The sequence below is a fragment of the Galeopterus variegatus genome, unplaced genomic scaffold (genome assembly GCF_000696425.1).
Source record: "Galeopterus variegatus unplaced genomic scaffold, G_variegatus-3.0.2 Scaffold342, whole genome shotgun sequence".
NCBI classification, from domain to species: domain Eukaryota; kingdom Metazoa; phylum Chordata; class Mammalia; order Dermoptera; family Cynocephalidae; genus Galeopterus; species Galeopterus variegatus.
Window position 1 is genome coordinate 409,834 of NW_007726453.1, and position 12,810 is coordinate 422,643.

The 12,810-nt window shown below is 36.5% G+C and overlaps 1 pseudogene; it reads left to right on the forward strand.

Moving 5' to 3' along the window:
• Positions 1 to 8,978: 8,978 nt before the first annotated feature.
• Positions 8,979 to 9,784, forward strand: LOC103586471 (annotated as a pseudogene).
• The last annotated feature ends 3,026 nt before the right edge of the window (positions 9,785 to 12,810 follow it).

Consider the following 12,810-nt stretch of genomic DNA (forward strand, 5'->3'; position numbering starts at 1 on the left):
CTCTATGGAAAATAGTATGCAGGTTCCTCAAACAATTGTAGATAGATCTACCATATGACTCAGCTATCCCACTGCTGGGCATATACCCAGAGGAATGGAAATCATCAAGTTGAAGGTATTGTTCATTGCAGCACTCTTTACAATAGCTAAGAGTTGGAACCAGCCCAAATGTCCATCATAAGATGAGTGGATATGGAAAATGTGGTATATCTACATAATGGAATACTACTCTGTTATAAAGGAATGAAATATTGCCATTTGCAATGACATGGATGGACCTAGAGAGAATTATATTAAGTGAAACAAGTCAGGCTCAGAAAGAGAAATATCACATGTTCTCACTTATTTGTCAGAGCTAAAAATAAATAAATAAATACAAAAAATGGGGGGGGGGAGAGGAAAGAAGACATAACAATTACAATTCCTCGAAGTTGATATGACAAGCAAACAGAAAGGACATTGTTGAGAGGGAGGGGGGGAGAGGTAGGGGGGAGGGAGTTTTCGGTAATTTGCCACAATAATCAACCACATTGTATATTGACAAAAATAAATAAATAAATAAATCTATACAAGTAGCAATGTTAAAAAAAAATAAAATACCACTATCTCCAAATTAAAAAAAAAAAAAATAGAAATACTTAGGTGTAAGTATAACAAGACAAGTACAAGACTTGTACACATTTACAATTACCTCAGACTGTGTAATAATTTTTGCTTCATCTGTCAATCTTAATTTAGGGAGCACCTGATTTTTGATGTTTTGACATTGTGGGGACTTCTTTACCCTGGAGAGACCACCCTTCTTCTCATGGCTAGCTAATTCCTAAAGATAGCAAACCACTTACCTTATATGCAAACCAACCAACCTAGAGCCTATACCCCAGCAACCAACTTTGTCAGGCTCTTACACTCTGGATCACTATCACCTGCCCTAACCATTCAATGGCCAGGTACCAGATAGCTAGGGATAGCCGTGTTCTCCAGAGTCTACTGAAATTATTTAAACTAGCCAATCCTAAACCTTCTTATTCAGCCTCTCTTATTCTTTCCCTCTGAAACCACAATAAAGGCTCTTGCCCACATTCCCTTCCACCCCCCACCTCCCTTTGCCGCCTGATGGACCCCAACACTTTCCATTCTGGCTGTGACTAGCACGCCATGCCTCCTGTTTCTAGGGATCTGTGAGTATAAAAACTTCTTCCTTCATGACCGTCTTTTCCATGTCTATATGTCTTACCATAACTGATTGAAACAAATCCTGGATAACCTTAAAACATTTCTTTAATCATTTGCTTTCTATTTAGAGAAATTTTTTTAGTCATTCTTTTAGGATAGGTCTGCTGGTGATAAACCGCTGAGTTTTCCTTCAAGTGTGAATGTCTTGATTTTCCTTTTGTTACTGAAAGGTATTTTCACTGGTATATGATTCTGGCTTGACGGCTCTTTTCTTTCAGCACTTGCAAAATATTGTGCCACTTCCTTCTCAGGAGTGGAGATAAATGTTTCTGTTTTAATACTTGTTGTATAATATTGTAGCAACTTCCTGTCCATCTATGTTTTCCATAAAATTTGAATACCTTAAGATTTTTAAGCACAACTCCAAAGTGCCAAGCATTTTGGTTAGTAGTATATATGCCACAAAGACTTGTAGAACAAATGGACCTTGAAAAAATAATATTCTGATACAGAAATATTCAATACTTACTCTGTCCAGAGAATTTCAAGTTATTAACTCCCTGAAAACGAGCACTTTAGATGTATAAATAACTCTTCTACTAAGATATACATTTCTATGAGATAAATAGAATTTACACTTTATAAAAGTAAAGGAGTGAATCTTTGGTTCTGATTTCATTCAAATTAAGTGTCTCTCCTGCTAAAATTACTAAAAAATACTGCCACCAGCTCTAAAATTCAGAATTCTTTTTCTTTCTGAATTTTCATTGACAGATATACTAAGGATTATGGAGCATATTCAGGAAGTCAAAGTAGTTGGCTACCTAGACTGTCATTGGAGTAGATAAAATTAGTTGACTAGTAGATAAAAAAACTATATACTATTTCTCAATATTATTGCACTATTATTATATTTATCCTAAGATACTCAGATAAAAAAAATGCAAACTGTCTTTTCTCCTACTAAGTATGTAAATATTATTTTTAATGAGATGTGGCTGAAACAGTTGATTTGACCTTCATGGTTCTGTTTTTGTGTTTACCTAATAATAACAAAACATATATATATTGGAAAACACAGAAGATCAAAGGGTTCCCCCATCTGTCTTCAAAGACATTAGAGGGAAAAACAGGAAAAGAATAATTAACATTTTCCAACTTTTGAATCCTGCTACTATCTCTTAGTATATTTTTACATTTTACTTTCATAGTTTAAAACCATTACACTTGGTTTTGGTAAACAAGAGATGATAAAAGCATTTTCTTGTGGTCATAAAGTAAACAAGAAATCTTAACTCCACTTTAAAAAAAATCTTCCAGGAACATTAAGGAGGTGCAATGTCAGTGAATGACAGAATTCTAGCAAAAGAGAAGCTTCTGATAAAACATTTTATGTGAGCTACAAGGGGAAGAGATAAAGAATTAAAATTTCTATGTTAGTGTTTCCAAAACTGTTTCTTAAGAAGTTAATAGTTGTCCTTTGATAAAAGGGTGTTTGTGTATGAATCAAATAGGAAACACTGAGTTGAACTAAGTAGTCAGATTGCTTCATTTTCTCTAGGGCTCTAACTTCTCAGCCTTTATCAAGCCAGGTGGGATACAGCCTGCAGCATTTCCCAAACCTAGAGGATGGAATGTGATACCATTGATTCTCCTCTAGCTATTTTTGATCTTCCCAAGAAGATGCCTCCTCTCACAGAGTCATATAATCGATTGTGCTGGGCAAGCTTTCCACAGTCCTAATTTCCAAAGTAACTTCATCTTTTGCAGGGTTTTTTAGACCAGGGCACTAAAGAGGTATTTTTTAAAAACCGTCCTTTTATTGTTGATTTTAATTTCATGGCATTGTGCTTAGATAGTATGATCTGTATAATACTGGCTTTTAAAAACTTTATTGACTTTCCTTGTGACATGGTCAATTTTTGAAAACAGCCTAGGTATGATTAAAAGTGAAACGAGTCAGGCACAGAAAAAGAAATACCACATGTTCTCACTTATTGGTGGGAGCTAAAAATAAATAAATAAATTCACTCACACACAAAAAAAAAACCGGGGGGGGAGGGGGGGGAAGAAGATATAACAACTACAATTTTTTGAAGTTGTTACGACAAGCAAACGGAAAGGACATTGTTGGGTGGGAGGGAGGAGAGGATGGAGGGAGGGAGGTTTCGGTAATGGGCCATAATAATCAACCACATTGTATATCGACAAAATAAAAATTTAAAGGAAAAAAATAAATAAATAATTAAAAAAAGACAATTAAAAAAATGATGTAAATTCTTTTATTTGTCAGGCCTAAATATACATATTATGAAGTTTCTAATTACTGTTTACTCTTATCAGTTTTTGTTCTTTTGCTTGAACTATCAGTTTCTGATAGAAGTGTTTTAACACCTCCTATGGTTACACATGTCTTACAAAGTACTTATATCTAAAATATATTCTAAAAAGTCTCATAAACCAGTAAGAAAAAAGCAGACAACTCAACAAAAAAATGTACAAAAGACTTTAAAAGGCACTTCACAAAGGAGGATATTCAAAGAACCAATACATTGATGAACAGAGGTGCAAGTTTATTCACTGAAATTAAGGCTAAAACCACAAGTACCATATATACCTCAGAATGGTTAAAATGAAAAAGTGTTGGTAAGGATGTGAAGCAGCCATATTTTTCATACTGTGCTGGTGAGAGTGTAAATCGCTACATTGGAAAAATTTTTGTCAGAATGTATTAAAGTTGAACACAGAGAGACATTCAGAAGGTGGGGCGAGATAGCAGACTAGAAGTGCCTAATGCACAATCCTCCCATGGAAAGGGACCACAGCAAGGAAAGGACAGCTAAATACAGGGGACAGCATCAGTGGGAGAGCAAGGGAGGACAGTGAGATCCTGTTGAGGACACTGTGGAGCATGAAAACCAAGCAGGTGGTGTAGAGGAGAAAGAGGCATGCAGCTTTAGCTTCTGCCATTTCTCCCAAACCAGAATCAACCAGGAAGAATTCTCCCTTGCAGCAGAAAGAATGTCCTTGGCTGTGAGCACTTCCCAGTGGTAACCTTCCTCCTGCTCCTGCCCCAGCCCACCCCCATTATTGCCAAGGAGGGAGTCTCTCTCCTCAAAAGCCACCCCAGAGTAATAAAAGAAGCAACCACCAGATTACTAGGCAGCAACATAGGGATACTAGAAATATGAAAAAACAAGAAAATATGACACCATCAAAGGAACATTATAATTCTCAATTATATTCTCAAACCCCATAAAACAGGAAACGCTTGATATGTCTGAAAGGGAATTCCAAGTGACAATCTTAAAGAAACTCAGTGAAATACAGGAAGTCTCAGACAACACAATGAAATGAAAAAATAAACCCTGAACACAAAGGGGAAAATTTACAAAGAAATAAATACCATAAAAAAGAAGGTAGCTCCTGGAACTGAAAGGCTCATTCAATTAAATAAAACTAAAATTGAGAGCATAAGCAGCAAGCAGAAGAAATAATTCTGATCTTTAAGACTGTCTTTTTGAAATAACTCAAGCAGACAAAAAAGAAAAAAAAGAAAAGAAAAGAAAAGGAAAAAAAAAAAGAATTAAAAAAAGGAAGAAAATCTAAGAGATTAGATTTAGGTGACCTGGTAGACCACGTTAAGTGCACAGACATTTGAATCATGGGTGTTCCAGAAGAGGAAGAGAAACAAAAATGCATTGAAAACATATTCAATGAAATAATAGTAGAAAACTCCCCAGGTATTGGTAGAGATATGAAATTCCAGATCCAAGAGGCTCAAAGATTCACAAACACATTCAATCCAAAAACGTCTTTTCTGAGACACACTGTAGTCAAACTATCAAAAGTAAAAGACAAAGAGAGAATCCTAAAAACAGTAAGAGAAAAGCATCAAGTCACATATGAGGAAGTCCCTGTCAGACTTACAGCAGACTTCTCAGCATAAACCTGACAGTCCAGAAGACAATAGGATGATATATTCAAAGTACTAAAAGAAAAAACTGCCAGCCAAGAATACCGTACCCAACAATGCTATCCTTCAGAAATGAAGGGGAAATAGTGTGTTTCACAGACAAACAAAAGCTGTGGGAGTTCACCACCAGATGACCAGCCCTACCAGAAATCCTTAAGGGAGTCCCTCATCTGTAACCCAATAACTGATTATCACTACCATGAATACATGAGAAAGAAGAAACAACAGTAGTAGTACAGATATGCAAATGAGAAAGAGAAAGAAATTATACCATACCATTTTAATAAAAGAGAAAGAAAGGAACAAATGATATTTAAATCAACCATAAGAAGAGCAATTAAATGATAGGAGTAAGACAAGACAATACTTTTCAATACCAACCCTCTATGTAAATGGATTAAATTTTGCACTCAAACGACACAGACTGATTGGATTAAAAAGCTAGGCCCAACTATATGCTGTCTACAAGAGACTCACCTCACCTGTAAGGATACAACAGACTAAAAGTGGAGGAATGGAAAAAGATGTACCACACAAATGAAAACCAAGAATGAGCAGGATTTGCTATTCTTACATCAGATAACATAGAATTTAAGCCAAAAACCATAAAAAGAGACAAAGAAGGCTGCTATATAATGATAAAGGGATCTGTCCAGCAAGAAGATATAATAATCATAAATACATATGCACACAACATTAGAGCATCCAGATGTATAAAGCAAACACTATTAGATGCAAATAAAGAAAAAGACCCCAATAAGATAATACTGGAGACCTGCACATACCTCTTTCTCAACATTGGACAGATCTTGTAGGCAACAATTTAATAGAGAAACACAAGATTTAAACCACATTTTAAGCCAGTTGGACTCAGCAGATATCTACAGAACTTTTCATAGAACAACTGCAGGATAAGCATTCTTTTCATCAGCACATGGAACATTCTCCAGGAGAGACCACGTGTTAGATCACAAATCAAGTCTCAACTAATTTTTAAAAATTGAAATCATTTCAAGTATCTTTTCAGAGCACACTGAATTAAAAGTAGAAATCAATAACAAGCAAAACTCTGGAAGCTTACACAAATACGTGGAAATTAAGGAACACGCTCCTGAATGACCTATGGGTCCAAGAAGAAATTAAACAGGATATAAAAAATTTCTTGAAACTAATGAAAATAAAGACACATTGTACCAAAAAACCTGTGGGATACACAAAAGCAGTACTAAGAAGGAAGTTTATTACAATAAATGCATACATCAAAAGAAAAGAAAGATATCAAATAAACAATGTAACACTGCACCTCAAAAGAATTAGAAAAACAAGAACAATTCAATCCCCAAATTAGTAGACAGAAATAATTATGATCAGAGCAGAACTAAATGAAACAGAGACTCAAAAAATGATACAAAAGATCAATGAAACAAAAAGTTGGGGGTTTTTTTGAGGAGATAAATAAAATAGACAAACCATTAGCTAGGCTAACCAAAAAAAGAAGAGAGAAGACCCAAATAATAAAAATCAGAAATGAAAGAGGAGACATTACAACCAGTACCACACAAATACAAAGACTCCTTAGAGACTATTATGAACAACTAAACACCAACAAATTCGAAAACCTGGAGGAAATGGAGATGGATATATACAAACTATCAAGACTGAACCAAGAAGACATATAAAACCTGAACAGACCAATAACAAGCAATGAGACTGAAGCAGTAATCAGCAGTCCCCCAACAAATAAAGCCGAGGACTGGATGAATTTACCGCTGAATTCCACCAAACCTTTAATGAGGAATTATTACCAATTCTCTTCAAACTATTCCAAAATATTGAAACAGAGACCATTTTCCCAAATTCATTCTATGAGGCCAGCATCCACCCTGATACCAAAACTAGATAAAGATACAACTACAAAGATAAAACTACAGGCCAATATCTCTGATGAACATAGAAGCAAAAATCCTCAACAAAGTATTAGCAAACAGAATACAACAACACATAAAAAAAAATCACAATAATCAAGTGGGATTCACCCCAGGGATGCAAGGATGGTTCAACAGATGCAAGTCGATAAATGTGATATGCCACATCAACAAAACCAAGGACAAAACCATATGATAATTGCAATAGATGTGGAAAAAGCATTTGACAAAATTCAACATCCCTTCATGATAAAGATTCTCAGAAAATATAGAAGGAAAATATCTCAACCCAATAAAAGCCATATTCAACAAACCCACCACTGATATCATCCTGAATGGGGAAAAGCTGGAAGCCTTTCCCTTAAGAACAGGAACAAGACAAAGATGCCCACTCTTACCACTTCTATTTAGCATATTATTGGAAGTACTAGTGAGACCAATCAGGCAAGAGAAAGAAATAAAGGGCATCCAAATTGGAAAAGATGAAGTCAAACTGTCCCTGTCTGCAAATGACATTATCATATACATAGAAAAACTTAAAGACTCTACCAAAAAACTCTTAGAGGTGATAAACAATTTCAGTAAAGTTGCAGGATACAAAATCAATGTGCAAAAATCAGAAGTGTTTTTGTACTCCATCAATGAACTAGCAGAAAAAGAAATCAAGAAAGCAAACCCATTTACAATACACCAAAAAAAAAAAAAAAACCAAACCAAACCAACAAACAACCCCCCCCCCCAAAAAAAAAAAAAAAAAACCAAAAAAAACCCTAGGAATCAATTTAACCAAGGAGGTGAAAGATCTCTACAATGAGAACTACAAATCACTATCGAAAGAAATTAAAGAGGACACAAAAAGATGAAAAGACATACTATGCTCTTGGATTGGAAGAATCAACATTGTGAAAATGTCCATACTATCCAAAGCAATCTACAGATTCAGTGCAGTCTCCAATACAGATTCAGTGCAATGCACCAGTGACATTCTTCACAGAAATAGAAAAAAACAATCCTAACATTCATATGAAACAATAAAAAACCCCAAATAGCCAAAGCAATCCTGAGCAAAAATAAATAAATAAAGCCAGAGGCATTACACTACCTGAACTCAAATTATAGTACAAAGCTATAGTAACCTAAACAGCAAGGTACTGGCATAAAAACAGACACTTGGTCCAGTAACAGAATAGAGAACCCCCATATCAACCCACATACTTACAGCCAACTGGTCTTTGACAAAGGCAACAAGAACATACAATGGGGAGAAGACTGCCTCTTCAATAAAAGGTGCTGGGAAAACTGGACATCCATATGTGGAAGAATGAAACTAGATCTGTACCTCTTGCCATATAACAAAATCAAATCAAAATGGATTGAAGTCTTAAACATAAAACCGGAAACTATAAAACTCCTAAAATAAAATGTAGGGAGACACATCAGGAAGCAGGTCTGGTCAAAGCACATACAACAAAATAAAATAAACAAATTGAATTATATCAAACTGAAAAGCTTCTGCATAGCAAAAGAAACAGAGTGAAAAGACAACTTATAGAATGGGAGAAAATATTTGCAAACCATGCATCTAACGAGGAATTAATATCCAGAATATACAAGGAACTCAACAGTAAAAAACAAGTAACCTGGGTCCACAGCCCGCCCTTCCACCCAGGGTCCTTGCTCCACCTCTGGGGTGTGCCAGCCATCTCAATCCTCGTACGCAAGCTAGGAGATCGTTGCCTCAGTAGCCACCTCAGCCGCTGAGCGGAGCTGCCTGACCCTCCTCAGCCATCGATGAGCCGCACCAGGAGCCCTGCCGAGGAGGCTGTAGCTGTAACTGGGAACCCACTGCCCACACCTCGAGCCTGCTGCTGCCCTCTGAGGGCGCCCCAGGCTGCGCCACGATGAAGGTGATGTACAATTCTGCTTTGGCCCAGAAGGAGGCTAAGGAGGAGCCCAAAGAGGGCGAGGAGGCAGCGTCATCGTGGTGGACGGCAAACACCCAGATGATGTGATACCAGTTGGGCAAAGGAGAGCCTGGTGTTGGTGCATGTGCTTTGGACTAGCGTTTATGCTTGCCGGGTGTCATTTTAGGAGGAACATACCTCCTAGTACAAATATTTTGCACTTCATCCAAATGATGTGTACCACTGTGGAATAAAATACATCAAAGATGATGTCATAAATGATCCTTCTGTGGATGCCCCAGCTGCTCTCAACCAAGCTATTGAAGAGAACAGTTCATCTTGAAGATGAGGTTGAATTCATCAGTGTGCCTGTCCCAGAGTTTGCGGATAGTGATCCTACCAACATTGCTCATGACCTTAACAAGAAACGCACAGCCTATTTAGATCTTAACCTGGAAACGTGCTATGTAATCCCTCTGAACACTTCCATATGTCACCCAGAAACCTCTTGGAATTACTTAACATTAAAGCTGGAAACTATTTGCCTCAGTCATATCTGATTCATGAGGGCATAGTTGTTACTTATCACATTGAAGACATTGCTTGGGTTTCTTTATTAACTGTCTCAACAAGGAAGCTTATAAACTGCAACACAGTGAAATTATTAAAGATATTCAGAAACGTGAAGTCAGAGATGGTGTCGCAATTTGGCATTTTGAAAACAAACTTGCTGTGGAAACTTTAATTTGTTCTTGAACAGTCAAGAGAAACATTATGGAGAAAAGTATAATGCCACAGCATAACCCTATCCTTTGTATTTTCTGCAGTGATTATTTTTTAAAATCTTATTTCATGTAAGTAGGAAACAGGGCTTCATTATCTTTTCATCTCATTAATTCAATGAAACCATTACCTTTCAAAAAAAAAAAATTAGTAACCTGATTTAAAAATGGGCAAAGGAGCTGAATAGGCATTTATCAAAGGAAGACATACAAATGGCCAACAGACACGTGAAAAAATGCTCAACATCACTAAGCATCAGGGAAATGCAAATCAAAACTGCATTGAGAAATCACCTCACCCCAGATAAACTGGCCATTATCAAAAAGACAGAGACTAACAAAAGTTGGCGAGGATGCAGAGAAAGGAGAAGCCTCCTGCGCTGTCAGTGGGACTGTAATTTAGTGCAGCCATTTTGGAAAACACTATGGAGGTTCCTCAAACTACTACAGATAGAACTGCCATATGACTCAGAAATCCCACTGCTGGGTATATACCAAAGGAATGGAAATCATCATGTCAAAGGGATACCTGCACTCCCATGTTTATTGTAGCTGTGTTTACAATAGCCAAGAGTTGGAACCAACCTCAATGTCCATTATTGGATGACTGGATAAGGAAATGTGGTAGATACACACAATGGAATACTACTCAGCCATAAAAAAGAATGAAATTCTGCCATTCACAGCAATATAGATGAAATTAGAGAAAATTATGTTAAGTGAAATAAGACAGGCACAGAGAAATACCACATGTCCTCACTTGTAAGTGGGAGCTAAAATAAATAAAATAAAAAGAAAAAGAAAGATACAATGATCACAATAATACATTAAACTTTCAAAGGAGAGAACAGAACTGAGGTAACCAGAGGTGGGAAATGGGGAGGGGAACAGGGATTTAGTGGGAAATGGTAAAGGGCCACAAAAGTAATTATGTGGTACAATGTTGAATATATTAATTATCCTGATTTGAGCCTCACATATTACACACAGGTATTGATATTCAGCATGGTACCCCACAGATATGTACAATCAATTATGTTTCAATAAAAAAAATTTTTTTAAAGAAAAAGCAAAAGCACCTAGCAAGATTACATAAATTGCTCAAGGATAACTGCTATAGGTCAAATGTGCCCCCCAAAAGTTCATGTATTGGCAACTTAAACTCCATTGTAACAGTGTTAAGAGGTGGGAATATTTGAAAGGTGGGTCCTCTACAAGATGATTAGATTGTGAGTGCTGTGCCCTTGTGAATGGATTGATCCATTCGTGGAGTAAAGGGAGTGGATTTGATGGCTTTAAAAGGAGAGCAAGTGAAGAAGATAACTCTCTCTTGCTCAGCCCATTCTTCCCAGATGATGCCCTGTTCATCATGGGACCCTGAAGAGAGTTTCCATTAAGAAGGCCCTCACCAGATTAGCTGCCTGAACTGTGGCCTTCCCAGCCTCCAAAACTGTAAGAAATAAATTTTATTTATACATAAATAAAATAAATAAAGTTGAATACGTATTACCCATACACGTATTACCCAGTAATTTCATGTTTAGGAAAACCTTCCAAGAGAATGCACATGTACTTCACCAAAAGACATGTATAAGAACGTTTATAGTAACTCTATATGTAAAATGCAAAAACTGGAAACAACTGAACTGTTCATCAACAGTAGAATGTAAACACATTTCAGTATATTCACTCATACAAACTACCCTACACGGAACAATTGGATACAGCTCCCAAACATACCATTGAAAGAAAGCTAGACACAAGAGTGTTTAGTATATTATTCCACTTAAACAGAAAGTTAAAAGCAGGCAAAACTGTTTCATGGTATTAGAATTCAGGATAATGTTTACCCTTGGGTTCTGTAACTGAAAAGAGAACAAGGTGGCTTCTGGAATGCAGATCTATTTCTTCATCTGGGTGCTGGGTGCAGGGTTCATTATATAAAAATCCACTGAATTGTACACTTGTGATTTCTTTACCTTCATGCAGGTAATATTGTAATAGAAAAACTATGTTAAAAATAAAATCTTTATGTTAAAAATAAAATGGAGATTTGTTAATGTCACAGCCAGCCTGCCTGTATGTATTTCAAGCTACATTACTAGGTGTACACATACATGTTCATGACAGTTACATCTTTGTAGGTTTTTCATTTTATCTCTAGAAATATGTTTTGTCTTAAATTCTATTTTTATCTGATACTAAAGTTATAACAGCAGATTTCTTCTGGCTAGCATTTACCTGGTATATATTTTTCCATACTTTTGGGTTTTTTTGAAATTCATTTTTTACTTGAAACATAATTGATTATATGTATTTATGGGGTACAGAGTTGACTGTAAGTATTTGTGTATAATATGCAATGATCAAATCATATTGTTAACATGTTCATCATTACAAATCATAATTATTCTTTGTGTTCATTAACCAATTTCTCCTTAACTCCCTGTGTTACTCTATTTCTGTTGCTTATAACAAAATATGTTTTGGGGGATATTCAACCCAAGGAATTTCACCCTCAAACCCTCAAAACTCATGTCCTTTTCACATACAAATACATTCATGTCATCTCTAAAATCTTAACTTGTTTTAACCCCAAAGTCCAAAGTCTCAAAGTTCCATCTGTGAAATCAAACAAGTTATCTACTTCCAAGATACAATGGTGGGACAAGCATAGGGTACATATTCCCAATCAGAAAAGGAGAAATAGGCCAAAAGAAGGGGGTAACAGGTCCCAAACAAATCTGAAACCTAACAGAGCAGGCATTAAATCTCAAAGCTGGCAAGTCATATACCTTGACTCCATATTCCATGTCAAATGCATGCTGGTGTGGGGTTTGGGTCCCCAAGGCCTTAGGCAGCTCTGCTTCTATGGCTTTCCTGGTTCCTAGCCATGCTTTAACTCTTCCAGGCTGGCATTGCATGCTGGTAGCTCTATAAGTCTGGGGTCTCCATGGTGGTCCCGCACCCATGGCTCTACTAGGCATGGCCTTGGGGAGGGGGTTTCTGCTGCAACTCTGACCCCACACTTCCTCTTGGCTTTACTT